At 39.9% G+C, this 15,037-nt stretch overlaps 1 protein-coding gene across 2 annotated transcripts in view; it reads right to left on the bottom strand.

Annotated features, from left to right (window-relative positions):
* The window catches only part of FMN1 (formin 1), a 474,559-nt gene that overhangs the window by 90,786 nt on the left and 368,736 nt on the right, over positions 1–15,037 (bottom strand). The window lies entirely within an intron of this gene.

Below are 15,037 nucleotides of genomic sequence, written 5' to 3' on the forward strand. Positions count from 1 at the left end.
AGCGGGGAGACTGCATGGACTGTACCTCCCACCTGCGCTATCCATCCCAGCCCAGGATCCAGACATGTGTATGCAGAAGTAATCAGATGATTCCAAATCCAGCTACTTTCTGACTTCAACCTCATGGAAAACTCAGAGTAAGAACCACCCAGGCGAGTCAAGTCAACCCACAGAACTAGGACAGACAGTAATAAACCTACTCAGTTTTGAGTTTATCTATTACAGATAGCCAGAATATAGCATGTAGATTCTCAATGCCAGTAACCTATAATCTCCACTTGCAGACATAAATTCCAGAAGCAAAGACTATGTTCGTTTTGCTCATCATTAGCAAGTAGCACAGTACCTAGAACGTAGTAAGATCTAACTATTGAGAGAACAATTTGAACAGCTATATCTACACTAGCATGGCAAAAAAAAAAAAAAAAAAAAGACCTGTTATCAACAAAGCATCTTAGATGGAACTAAATCTGACTCTGTTTAAGAAATATAAGTCACAACAAAACACAAAGGACACAAAGGAACACAGTGGGAGGGTTAAGGGAAGGCAGAGGGCAAATATTTATGCACATTACTTGGTGAGATATTGTACTAGGTGGCTGACATATGTAAGCTGATTTGATGATTACAAAAACCTTATGGTGTTGATGTTATTACCTCTATCTTTGAGATGAGACAACTCAGCCTTGTTTGGATACAATAACTTTCAAGGTCAGAAAGGGAAAGGATTTGAACTCAGGTTTGTGTAATTCTAAAGCCAGCCCTCTTTTCACTACAGTCTCCCAGGAGACTACAACAGAAACAATAAGAAAACAATTTGAAAGAGATGCAAAACCCATCCCTTGAATCTTACCCAGGACCAACTAGCTTCATTAATTGCTGTCAACATGCTGGAACCTATTTCACCACATGAAGCTCAGACCAATTACCGTTAATGCCACAGCCATGACTACAAACTGGAAACCAATGCCAGAGGAAGCTTAAGTTTAAGAAAGCAGATGATCACGCACATATATTATGTTAGCAATTAGGCTTAATCCTAGAATCATGAAACCAAAGGGAAGATATTAAGGAAAAAATAGTGCCCTCCTGGGAAGAATAGCAATTTCAAATATATTTTTAGTGGATTTCCGCATTCAATCTACTTGAATATATTACACTTCCTTAGAATTATTATATTACAATTACTCATCCCACGTTTCATTTATTTCAGCAAGGAACTGGGATGGAGTGATGATCTCAGTAGGCAGATGGTGTGTTCATTTCAATGAATAATTTGAATGTCAACACGTTGGTAGATGATAGGGAGAGAGGGGAAGTGGTAAGTAAATAAAGGTCCTGGTGCCAGACTCTGAGATGGAGTGAGGATGTGCTATCATGGATCAGCACTTCAAGAAGCTAAGCACTTAGCTTTTGCTAATTTTATTAAAGGACATAAGCATACACTGCATATTTTCTATAGTGGAAAAACCATTGTTTATCCCTACTGAAAACAGTTACGATCTACTCAAATATACATTTTTTTTAATTTGCAGAAGAAAACTAATAGAAATCAAAACTTGAATATAAAAACTGGTGAAGAAAGGTAGATACAGTTCTCAATTCAAAAGATTAATAAAAGGATCAAGGAATTAAATGATCCCATTCTCTAGCTTCAGCTTGCAACCTTTCAGAGTCTCATCTTTCTTCCATCTGCTAGAAAGCAGAGTTTGAATGTTCCGGTAATTAACAGTGATCAAGGATAGTTAAAATCATTTACTCTAGTGGTGCTCAGTGTCATTTTCAATCACTTTTAGCCAGTGGAACAAGGCAATCAGACTCTTTGTGAGTCCCACGGATCACGTGTTTGCAGTTCAACTTGATGGCCACTAGGTGGTGATATTGTTGACTTGAGTAGACATGAAGTTAGATCCACAAGGCAAGTCATATTTAATAGAATTATGGAAGTACTTTCTATCATTCAGGTATAAATATAGACATTACAATTATAATTTAAAATGAAATATTTTAATATTATAGTAAAAAATACAATACTGTAGAAAAGTTCAGGCATATCTGGTACCTAATTTTTCCTCTAATCACATATATAGTGATCTACAAATTATTCCTAAAGGAAATAAAAAAATACTCATTGGAAGGACTGATGTTGAAGCTGAAGCTTCAGTACTTTGGCCACCTGATGCAAAGAACCAACTCACTGGAAAAGACCCTCATGCTGGGAACTACTGAAGGCAGGAGGAGAAGGGGAGACAGGATGAGATGGATGGCGTTACCGACTCAATGGACATGAGTCTGAGGACACTCTGAGAGACAGTGAAGGACAGGGAAGCCTGGTATGCTGCAGGGCATGGGGTCGCAAAGAGCTGGATATAACTTAGTGACTGAACAACAACACATTTTAACAAATAAAGCTTCATGTCCTAGGGAAATTCAGTTTATTTTCATTGCTTTTGACTTACTTTTAGAAATGATCACAAGTTGAACATGATTTTCCCTTTGGTACGTAAGACCTTTTACTGTACTTATTTATTATTTGCCATTTGATTTTGGAACTGCAGTTATTCGAATCATTAGGAAGTAACACTTCTGTGATTGATTTTCTGAGTTCCAGCCTCTGAACCTTTTGATCAGATTGTGATAAAATGCCTGAGAATATAGCAGTAGCTGACATATATATAGTGCCAGGCTCTGTGCTAAGCTCTCCACCCACATTATATCATTCAGTCCTGGGTTCCTACTGGCTGCCACAATTCTTCTAAAGCAAAATGAACTCAACAGAAGAAACAGACCTGCAGGCAGGTGGAGAAGGGGACGACAGAGGATGAAATGGTTGAATGGCACCACTGACGCAATGGACATGAGTTTGAGCAAACTCCAGGACAGGGAAGCCGGGCATGCTGCACATCATGGGGTCACAAGGAGTTGGACACGACTTAGCAACTGAACAAAAACAACAACTATTTGAAAGAATGAAGAGATCATTCCAGAGTTGTACATTATCTGCAAAATCACATATTATATAATATGTATTATGGACAATAACTCCCAGAAGGCACTATAGGTGTTAGGTTCTTCCAACATGAAGACAATAACTAAGTAATTCAAAGAGAAGTCATCTGATAGCAATTGCAATCAATCACTGATGAAAACCTCAATGATACTTGTCAAGAATCCAAAGAGGAAGTGGTGGCTGAGCCAACAATTACACAAAGCAATTTATCATGAAAACACTATTATGCAAGAATGTAGAGTTCAATACTGATTCCATAAAATACTGAACTACTTGTCATTGCAATTCTTTCCTAAGTACAAATGAAACTTCTGTTGTTACTGTTAGTTGGGGTGGGGGTGGGAGGGGTTGGTGCCTAGAATGGAGTCTCCATTAGGACTCCAGGAATGGGAGTTGCTGGAATTAAACTATGGTGGACAAGTCTGCTATTTTCATGTTTTTCTCATTTGGATGATAAGAGAAAATGCTTATTTCTGGTTAGCAACCAGGGTCTTGGAACACAGAAAAAAGAAATTATTTTCCAAATTATTACAATGGCACAATACCAACACTAGGATTAAAATCACACTGACCTAGGGTAAGTTCCTGAAATTCTCAGACTCAGTCTCCTTACCTGGAAAGTTAGGGATAATAAAATCAGCCTCAAAAGACTGCTGCATTAAATGAAGCACTGTTTTAACTGTTGGAAGTCATGATGCATTCTGGAGATCAATCAAGATGGTGGAGTGAAAGGACACGGAATTTATCTCCTGATAAGAACACATCAAAACTACATACACCTGTGGAGAAAAACTTATTGAAAACTAACTGGAAACTGGGAGAAGGACTACTGTACAAACAACCAAGGGTGAAAGAAAGGTACTCATGTTGTTGGGCAGGAAGCAAAGAAAAGTGATTGGGTAGGGAACCTGTACCTAGGGGACACAGAGGGAAAAGGGAGGTTTCACAGGTGGACACCCACCCTGGGAAGGGAGTGGCTTGAGCCACAGACTGGATGCCCTACTCCTAGGGTCCTACTAGGAGAGATGAGTCCCTTTGGCTTACTGGAGGACTTCTGGGATAACAGGAGCTTGGCACTGGATTTGGGGCAGCCACAACTGGGAATACTCGACTGTGAGATGCAGAGGCAGCCTGGTCCTAGGGCAGAGCCTACTGTTGATTCTCACTTGAGCAGTGAATCAGAAGCAGTCCATATCTCTGACGGCAGACACTACCACAGCTCACTCCCCGACAACACACACTGAGAGTCTGCTGTGGGCTCCAGTCTCTGGGCACTGTGGCTCCACAACAGGGTGCCAGAGACCAGGGTCAGTGATTGGCTGTGAGGGAAAAGGGGACTTGGACCCAAGACTGAGTCTGAGTGGAGGGAGGGAAACAATTCAGGGCATCTACACAAGAACAGGGCTTCCCTGGTGGCTCAGAGGTTAAAGCGTCTGGGTCGGGAAGATCCCCTGGAGAAGGAAACGGTAACCCACTCCAGTATTCTTGCCTGGAGAATCCCATGGACGGAGAAGCCTGGTAGGCTACAGTCCACGGGGTTGCATAGAGTCGGACACGACTGAGTGACGGAACGGAACGGAACACAAGAACAGGGATTCCCAGGTGGTGCAGTGGTAAAGAATCCTGCCAATGCAAGAGATGCGGGTTCGATCCCTGGGTTGGGAGGATCCCCTGGAAAGGGAAATGGCAACCCACTTCAATATTCTTGCCTGAGACAGAGAGACCTGGTGGTCTACACTCCATGGGGTCACAAAAGAGTTGGACACGACTTAGCAACTAAAAAACAACACAAGCACAGCATCAGAAACAGCTTGGACCTCTGCAGCTGACATGGGCTGAGAGCCTGCATGGGCTCCCCTTGCTTTAGCACTGCCCCTCTCTGAGGCAAGGGTCTCCATGCAGGGATAGGGGAAAATACACACTTAAAAGGAACAGAGACAGTGTGAGCCTGAACCTCAGGACTTCTGCTCCAGCAGCTTGGGATCCGACTCTGTCCCTAAAAGGGCAGTGAGGGTCACTGAGCAGAAGGGGTGTCCTGCCCCATACCTGGCTCCAGCTCCAGCCCCTCCATCTCCAGCTGCACCCTCTACCAAGGTGAGAGCTGACAGCACACCCCAAGGAAAGATGAACTTGTGTCCATGTCAAATCCAACTCTCCCAGTGAAGGCATCAGATACATGCTGGTTGTATAGGGATGCTCCCACATAAGACGTATGTAACGGTTTCACCTAAATACACAGAGGCAGAGAAAGTAAAATGAAAAGGCAGAGGAACTGCTCTCAAAGGAAAGAGCAAGAAAGAAACCCCTGTAAAACAACACAGTGAAATAGAAATAAACAATTTACCAGAAAATGAGTTCAAAGCACTGGCAGTAAAAATGTTAGCTGGATTAGGGAAAGAATAGATGTACAATGTGAAGATTTTAACAGGGAAGAGTGAAGCTTACCTATCCTACTGTACTGCCAATAGCCTGTTATTGAATTTTTATAATTTTGCCAGTCTTAAATGTGAAAAAATGGAATTTCAATGTAATTTATTTTGCATTTCTCTCCTTTTGAGAGTGTTATTTGTCATATGTTAAAAAAAGCAGTTTATGTTCATATTATTTGTTTTTCATTTTAATGGATGCTGGTATTTTTCCTCAATGTCTAGAAGCTCTAATATAGAAGGTAGATTGAACTTTCACCTATGCTAAGAGTTGCAAATTTGGGGTTATGATGGATTTATTTATATTATGTTAAGAAAGTATGTGCTAGTTAATTATTATTGAGCTTTTAAATGAAGAATGGATGTTGAGTTCTGTCACCTGCATTTTTTATCATCTGAAGAGATAGTCCTGAATATTCATTGGAAGGACCGATGCTGAAGCTGAAGCTCCAATACTTTGGCTACCTGATGCAAAATGCCAATTCTTTGGAAAAGACCCTAATGTTGGGAAAGATTGAGGTCAGGAGGAGAAGGGGAAACAGAGGATGGGATGGTTGGATGGCATCACTGACTCAATGGACATGAGTTTGAGCAAACTCTGGAAGATAGTGAAGGACAGGGAAGCCAGGCATGCTGTAGTTCATGGGGTCACAAAGCATCAGACAAGACTTAGTGACTGAACAACAACAACAAAAAAGAAATAGTCATATGAGTTTTCTTGTTAGAGCTATTAATTGATGAATTACATTAACTGTCACTATATTAGCAAGATGAGACTTCCCTATATAGTCTCATCTTTATATTCTGGGAATAAATTTCATTTGGTTATGAGATGTGCTGTTTTATTTAGAAGTTTTAAACTATCAGTTTTCTTTTTCTTGAGGGGGGCAATATTTTTCAGGTATTTATATCAGTAAAAAGAATTTAGACTTTTTTTTTTGCAAAACTTTTCATTGGAGAGAAAGGGGAAAAAGAAAGTTACTGAAGAGAGATTTTGTTGGATGGTTGGCCGAGAAGAAAATTAAATAATGAGTAAATATTTGAGTAAATACTTGAGTAAATTGAATATTTAAAGGGGGTTGAGTGGAAGGAAGAAGGGAGGAGGAAGAGGCAGAGGGGGGTAGGGGTAGGGAGAAAGGCAGAGAGGAGGGAGAAGAAGAGATAGAGAAACTTTGAGGGGTGGGGGAAATACACGCCGATGACAGAAATTTCTGGAAAAAAAATGGATTCAAATTAATCCTGTCAGGTAAGAGTCTATTTAATAAACCTCTGATAAGGTTTTTTCCATCTTCCAAGGATTACTGCTCTGTTACTTCAGTGACCTGGAAATCACAAGACTGTCTTAATTCTTGGCCATCTAATGTTCTTTGCAGTCATCCCCATGGGTGCTTTTTTGGGTAGTGATGTACACAAGAACTCATTTTGGCCCATGTAAAGTGTGTGTTTCCCCCACCGCAGTCCTTCCTTCTGGGAGTTCTGTAAAGAATATAAGAATTATATCCTTTCACAGGTCTCACAGTCCAGATCAGTGACCTGTCCTGATCTCTGTAACCTTGAAGTTTGAATATAGGGGCTCGGATGGTTTTCTTTCTATATTCTGGGGGCGGAAGTGAAGAGATTACCTAATAACCTGCTCTTATTCTATAGTTTCCAGAGGCTCAGTTTCAGCGTTTATCAATCTACTCTAAGAATTCATGAAAACATGGATATATGCATATCTGCAGCATAGAAAGACTCTTTGATAACCAGGAGACCTAACCACAGACCTTTGGTCTGTGATGCAGACCAAACATGCATCTTACCAGATCTTGGCACAATTTACCAACACTAAAAGGACTTAAACAGGAAACCCACAGAGGGGGAAAAAAGTCTGCAGGCACTTTACAAGACACAGGTTCTTTGTTCATTAATTAAAAAAATAATTATTAACACCTATTATCGGCCAGGCTAAGCCTATATTATATTGAGACAAGAAAATGAATAGAACCAGACAGACATAGTTCCAGCTATCACTGGGTCTGCAACTTAATAGATAAACATTTTTGCTTTCAATGCTTAAAATCAGAGTTATTGTTATTTTTTTTAACTTGGTAAACTTATCTACTTAGTCTTTATTAGAACACAGTTTCTTGACATTAATCAAGAACCATTAATCTCAGATGGTCAAAGAACCTCAGAAGATAGTTGGATAAATTAAGACTAGCACGATTCATTCAGATGCACTTTGATTTGAGTCCACTCATGGATGCCAAGTAAAACTAATGGAGAATGAGATAAGGCCAAGTGTGGGAGAGTGTTGGTGTGAGCACCAGGTTAGATTCCAGCCCTCCCTGCCAAAGCTATAAATACAAATGACCAATTTAACAGCATGAAAAGACCACCCTAAAGATCTATACCTGAGATCTAATCAGTTGTTCTGCGCCTTCTTTCAATTACAGGATCCCTGCCACGTTTATGGGGACTTTTAATACAAGCATCACATTTTTGAAGGCCATATCATTATGACCATGTTTGATCTGAGGGTGGGAAAACACGAGCTCAAATAATGCCTGCACAAGGTCACTCTGAACGGAGCTGTAAACTGGAATCAATAAGAGCCTACTGTGGAAAAGAAAAAACGAAGTCAGGGAAAGGGCTCAGATACTGTGGAGGATGTAACTCTGAAAAGGGGTGCCATTAAAAGCACTTTCGATTCTGTGTGGAAAGTGAAATTAGTTAAGAACACGTTTTGTTAAACAACACTATTTAAGGGCATTTGGAGAGGGGAAGGGTGATAAAAGACAGAAGGACAAGCACATCATCTCCACTTGAGTGTTGCAACAGGATATGATTTACAAAAGAAAATTAAACCATCATGATGACCAAAAGAAACGAACTGCAGCTCATATGAAAATTAGCCGAACCATCAATCGACTGAGTCACAACGCATGTGTGTGACTCCTCAGGTGTAAAGAATGGAATTGCTTAAGGCTTTATGAGTGATGAACCTCTAATAGAAAACTGGCTTTCCTGCCAGAAATACTCAAGTGCTACAGGGCTTCCCTTGTAGCTCAGTCGGTAAAGAATCCGCCTGTAGTGCAGGAGACCTGGGTTGGGAAGATCCCCTGGAGAAGGAAATGGCAAGCCACTCCAGTAGTCTGGCCCAGAAAATCTCATGGACAGAGGAGCCTGGTGGGCTGCAGTCCATGGGGTCGCATAGAGTCGAGCACGACTGAGCAACTAAACACTAACAGTATCAGTTCAGTCGCTCAGTCATGTCCGACTCTCCGCGACCCCATGAATCACAGCATGCCAGGCCTCCCTGTCCATCACCAACTCCCTGAGTTCACTCAAACTCATGTCTGTCGAGTCGGTGATGCCATCCAGCCATCTCATTCTCTGTCGTCCCCTTCTCCTCCCTGGTTGGATCTCCTTGCAGTCCAGGGGACTCTCAAGAGTCTTTTCCAGCACCACAGTTCAAAAGCATCAACAGTATAGAAGTATCTTTTCTCAGTTGTGGTTTTTATATTATACCTTGTATTCAGATATTCTGATACTCCAGGAGTTTTTCATTCTCCATCCTCTCTTGGGGGATATCTCCTTCATTCCTATGACTTAAACTGCCATCCTCTAAAGTCTCACCCAATGCTCTCCTCTGACCCCAATATTCTACTTGTGTCTCAAATTTATGTCAAGTCAGTGTGTCCAAACTTTATGTCACTGTATTCTATCTCAACTGGGACGTCCACATCAGTATCCAGCCAGTTATTCAAGCAGGAAAAAGGAGAGTCATTGTTTCCCCTCTGTGTCTGTACATCTCATAGGTTATCTAGTTTTGTAACTCCTAAGGACACGATTGAGCAACTGAACTGAACTGAAACTTTATCAATATGTTTCTTCCTTTCTTATTTCTACTGTGGTTGCTTTTGCTCAAGTTCTTACCATCATTTGGCTGGACAGCTACAGAAGAGCTTGATAGACTGCCTTCCAATTATTTACTATCCCAACTCTTCTTTATATTGCTCTTAGTTGCAATGTATTTCTTTAAAAAAAGAGTTTTTTTTTTTTTGGCAATGCTGCACAGCTTGTAGGATCTTAGTTTCCTGACCAGGGATTGAACTGCGCACTGCACTTTCATCAGGGAGAGTGTGAAGTCCTGACTACTGGACCACCAGGGAATTCTCTATAATGCATTTCTTAACAACAACAAAAAGCAAAATGATTCCAACACACCAACATCACAACAAACAAGCCCAACAGAACATGTCACTCCCACACACATAGTTTTTCAAAGGGCTCTCACTTGCCCATAAGACAAAGTTCATATTTTTAAGCAAGTCACTGAGATTCTCCTCTCCTTTGGGGTCTTGAGCTCTTGCCATATTCCCTGTGATGCAATCACACCAAGTCTTTTGCCATTGCCCAAACACAGCATGGCTTTCATCCTGAGATTTGCAGTGTCTTCCTTTGCCTGGAATGCCCTTCATAATTTGTCTGCAGAGAATTATTTCTAATTTCCTCACCTGTACAACAGGGTGATAATAGTGTTTACTTCAGAGGGTTGTCATGAAGACTAAGTAAAATGATCTACTCCCTACGGTGCCTAGCCGACAGAAGCAATCACCAAATGTTGGCAATCACTGTCACTGCTGCCACTGTCATCACTGTTATCTTTGTTTGGTTTTGTTTTTCAAATCTCAACAAAAACATCTCCTTTGCTCAGTCTCCCCTCACTTACCTGGAAGCATTAATCATTCCTTCTCTCTGATCTGATATGCCTAAATATAGTACCATACTACATCAATTTCAAAATTGATGGAATTTTCATATTTTAGCTTCTTTGATACTGGGGTATATCTTGTAATTTATGACAAGTCCTGGCTTAATTGGCAGCAATTTTTGTTTCTTTGGCCACCTGATGTGAAGAACGGACTCACTGAAAAGACCCTGATCCTGGGAAAGATTGAAGGCAGAAGAAGGGGACGACAGAGGATGAGGTGGTTGGATGGTATCACTGACTCAGTGGACATGAGTTTGAGCAAGCTCTGGGAGTTGGTGATGGACAGGGAAGCCTGGTGTGCTGCAGTCAATGCGGTAGCAAAGAGTCAGACACAACTGAGTGACTGAACTGAGTAGCACTTGGAATAATGGTGTTACTTATGAGTAGCATAGTAGATGACACCTAAACTTATGATAACTGCATAAAAAGATGATTACCCAGGGTGGATAATGCATATGGATAGTAGATATGAAATCCCACATTTTCTGTGAATCAATGAACCATCTCCAGAAGAAAGGGACTGCTATGTGGAACTCTACAGTAGCCAAGAGCTATTTCACTTCTATATACTGCAGTGTACCAAGGCCCCACTCCCTGAACCACAGAGAGGCAGCCTGATGAAGCAGCATGCTCTCACCTCCTTCAGTTAAGCACTCACATCTGAGAGCCAAACAACAGCCAGATCCAGAAAATGAGTGGGGAGAGGTGAGTTTGTGATACTGGGTCCCGATAACCCAGGACTTAATAAGCTCAGAAGGTAAAACAATTACGTGGAGAAGAGAATGAAGGAATATGGTGGGAAAGGCCAAGAGATCATGCTTCTAGACAGCTTGTCCAATCGAGTTCAAAGCAAGCCACAGACATAATTTTAAGTGTTCTAGTATCCATGCTTTAAAATGAAAACAAGTCAATTAAGATTAATAATATATTTTATTTGTGTAACCCAACAAAGAAAAAAAATGCTATTTACCATGAAACCAATATAAAAAGAAGAAATATTTTGGGGCACTGTCTTCAAAATCTGATGTATGATTGATTCCTGTGGTACATCTCAGTTTGGATCAGCCACATTTCAATTGCTCAGCAGCTACACATGGCCAGTGCCTACCATCCTGGGCAACACAAATCTAGACTGCTTTTTTGACCAACTCAGTTAAGTAATGAGTCAATAGTAACAGGTATTTCAACAGTGGATCTTTTTTACCACATGATTTTGGGAATGTTTATGGTTTATTTTTACATTTTAAAATTCTTTTTAGAATAGTAATTTTCCTTCAAATTCTTTTCATGTCTCATTTTGGCTGACTTTGTTTTAACCATAATTTGAGGTTATTCCTATGTCCTTCCCAACTTCCCTTCATTTTGCTGGTTAAAGAAGAGGTGACTTCTTTATTCAATTATAGACCTTTCCCCAGTAAGTCGATCCCTGGGAGAAGGACAAGGAGTCTATGGTTCATCTTAGGATTGTCAGCTTCTGTCACAATGCCTAACACATAGTGGGCTCTGAAGAATATTTTTGAATACACATTAAAAGGTGAACTAAGGTTGACAACAGTGGTTCTCAACCTGGGCTGCACACTAGGATTATGTGGAGAGTTAAAAAAAAAAAAAAAGAGTGCTGATTCCTGGTCTCACCCCCAGAGATCCTGGAAGTAGGTCTGGAATTTGGCTTGGGTGTTGAATTTTAAAAATCTCCCCCAGGCAATCCTAGTATGCAGTCAGGGTTGAGAACCACTGCTCTAGGGCTTTCTTAGGACAGCTTACTCTGGCCCCACATCCTTGCTTTCTTGACACAAGGTTTAGTTTGCCTCAGCTCCATTCCTACTCTCAGAACAGATCAAAAGTTTAAGAAACCTTGTGGAGAAGAAACAGAATTCCCAAGAGTGATTTCCAAATCCTTTTCCAAAGCATTGAAGATTTTCAGTGTTCTAAATCTATTCATATTTATCTTTTTCCAACAAAAGGAATAAAATTTACAATGTAAGTGTTTTAAAATGCTAGCTAATTTAAAAAGATCATAAGGCCATTATAGCATACAGACTGATAATATCCAGGCATTCTCACAGAAGAATTTTTTAGATCTAAAATAACAGCAATTAAAAATAGAAATGGACAGTCAAGACAGGGAAGCAACCTAAATGTCCACTGACAGACAAATGAATAAAGAAGATGTGTGTGAGAGTATGTGTGTGCGTGTGTGCGTGTGTGTGTGTGCGTGTGTGTGTGTGTGTGCTGTGCTTAGTCATTCAGTCATGTCCAGCTCTTTGCTACCCCATGGACTGTAGCGAGCCAGGCTCCTCTGTCCACAGTGGTTTTCCAGGCAAGAATACTTGAGTGAGTTGCCATGCCCTCCTTCAGGGGATCTTCCCAACCACCCAGGTCTCCCACATTGCAGGCAGATTCTTTACCAGCTGAGTTACTCAGGAAGCTAACATATACACTTCTATACACATACATATACATATACACACAATGGAATATTACTCAGCTATAAAAGAGTGAAAATCCCATTTGCAGCAACATGGATGGACTTGGAGATTATTATACTAAATGAAATAAGACAGGCTAAGACAAACATCAAATGTTATCACTTATATGTGGAATCTAAAAAAATGATACAAATGAACATATTTCCAAAACAGAAAGAGATTCATAGACAAAGAAAATAAAGTTATGGTTACCAAAGAAGAGAGGGGTAAAGAGAGGGATAAATTAGTAGTGTAGGCTTAACATATACCCTCTACTATATATAAAATAGATAATAAGGACTTACTACATAGCACAGGAAACCAAACTCAATCTTTTATATTAGACTATAAGGGAAAGGAATCTGAAAAAGAATATAAATATTTATATATATATACACACACATATATATATTCCACCTGAAACTAACACAAAACTGTAAATCATCTAGACTTCAATAAAAGAATTTTTAAAAATCCAGAAATGGGGAAAAAAGGAATGAAATTTAAGCACACATGAGCCTCATTTCAAGTTTCCTATACATATGTCAAAAGTAGAAATTATTAATTTGAGGTCAGCAAAAGGAAATATTGTGTGCTCTTCTTTAGGCCATTTAGGCTATACATGAAATAAACATAAAGCAATGTATCACAGCAAATGAAACAACTGACAAAGGATTAATTTCCAAGATATATAAGCAGTTCATATAACTCAATGCCAGAAAAACAAACAACCCAATCAAAAAGTGGGAAAAAAGACCTAAACAGACATTTCTCCAAAGAAGACATACAGATGGCTAACAAACGCAAGAAAAGATGCTCAACATCAGTCATTATTAGAGAAATGCAAATCAAAACCACCATGAGATATCACCTCACACAGGTCAGAATGGCAATCATGAAAAAGTCTACAAACAATAAAAGCTGGACAGGGTGTGAAGAAAAGAGAATGCTCTTGTACTGTTGGTGGGGAATGCAAATTGATACACCCACTATGGAAGATGGTATGGAGATTCCTTAAAAAATTAGGAATAAAACCACCATATGACCCAGCAATCCCACTCCTAGGCATATACCCTGAGGAAACCAAAACTGAAAGAGACACATGTATCCCATGTTCATTGCAGCACTATTTACAATAGCTAGAACATGGAAGCAACCTAGATGTCCATCAACAGATGAATGGATAAAGAAGTTGTGGTACATATACACAATGGAATATTACTCAGCCATAAAAAGGAACACATCTGAGTCAGTTCTGATGAGGTGGATGAACCTAAAACCTATTATACAGAGTGAAGTTAGTCAGAAAGAGGAAAATAAACATTGTATTCTAATGCATATATACAGAATCTAGGAAAATGGTACTGAAGAATTTATTTACAGGGCAGCAATGGAGAAACAGACATAAAGAATAGTCTTACGGATATGGGGAGAGGGGAAGAGAGGGTGAGATGTATGGAAAGAGTAACATGGAAACTTACATTACCATACGTAAAATAGATAGCCAACCGGAATTTGCTGTATGGCTTGGGAAATTCAAACATGGGCTCTGTATCAACCTAGAGGGGTGGGATGGGGCGGGAGATGGGAGGGAGGTTCAAAAGGGAGAGGATATATGTATACCTATGTCTGATTCATGTTGAGGTCTGACAGAAAACAACAAAATTCTGTAAAGCAATTATCCTTCAATTAAAAAAAAATTAAAAAAAAGCAAAGCATCTACTTTATAAATCACATATAAAATCTAATTTTGGCCACATAACTCATAAATGTCAGTATTACTGCCTGTTCTCATAATGATACCTTGACCTGGTGGCAGGACTTCCATCATATTTGAGGTTCAGCTGTGGCCAAGAGAGAATTCTGACATCTGCTTCAACACAAATGAGACCTCATCCAGGAGAAGGGAGCAATGAACTCTGTACCAAGGGGCCAGTTGGAATGAAGTTTCTCTGACTCATGGACTGAGAATTTCCCTGCCAGTTCCCAAGGTGGTTTGGTCATACTTTACGGATTTACTCTGCTTAAAGGTCTTTTGTTGATAGTTTGGTATCATGTGGCCTTATTAATAAATAGAAACAGCATGCTAATAAACCACTAAAGGTTCCTACATGTATTTTCCCTGGCTTTTGAGCAAAGACAAAAGCCCCCTCTTACTACCCCACACTTTTTTTTTTCTTTATTTAGATATAATTGATGTAAAACATTATATTAGCTTCAGGTGTAAACATAATGATTATATATATATATAGTGAAATGGTCATCACTGTAAGTCTAGTTAACATCCGTCCACGTAGAGTTACAAATTTTGTGTGTGCGATGAGAACGCTTTAAGATCTACTCTCTTAGCAACTTTCAAATACACAGTACAGTA

Source organism: Moschus berezovskii, chromosome 9, assembly GCF_049115385.1.
Source record: "Moschus berezovskii isolate FMDL1 chromosome 9, NW_MosBer_1.0, whole genome shotgun sequence".
Classification (NCBI taxonomy): Eukaryota; Metazoa; Chordata; class Mammalia; order Artiodactyla; family Moschidae; genus Moschus; species Moschus berezovskii.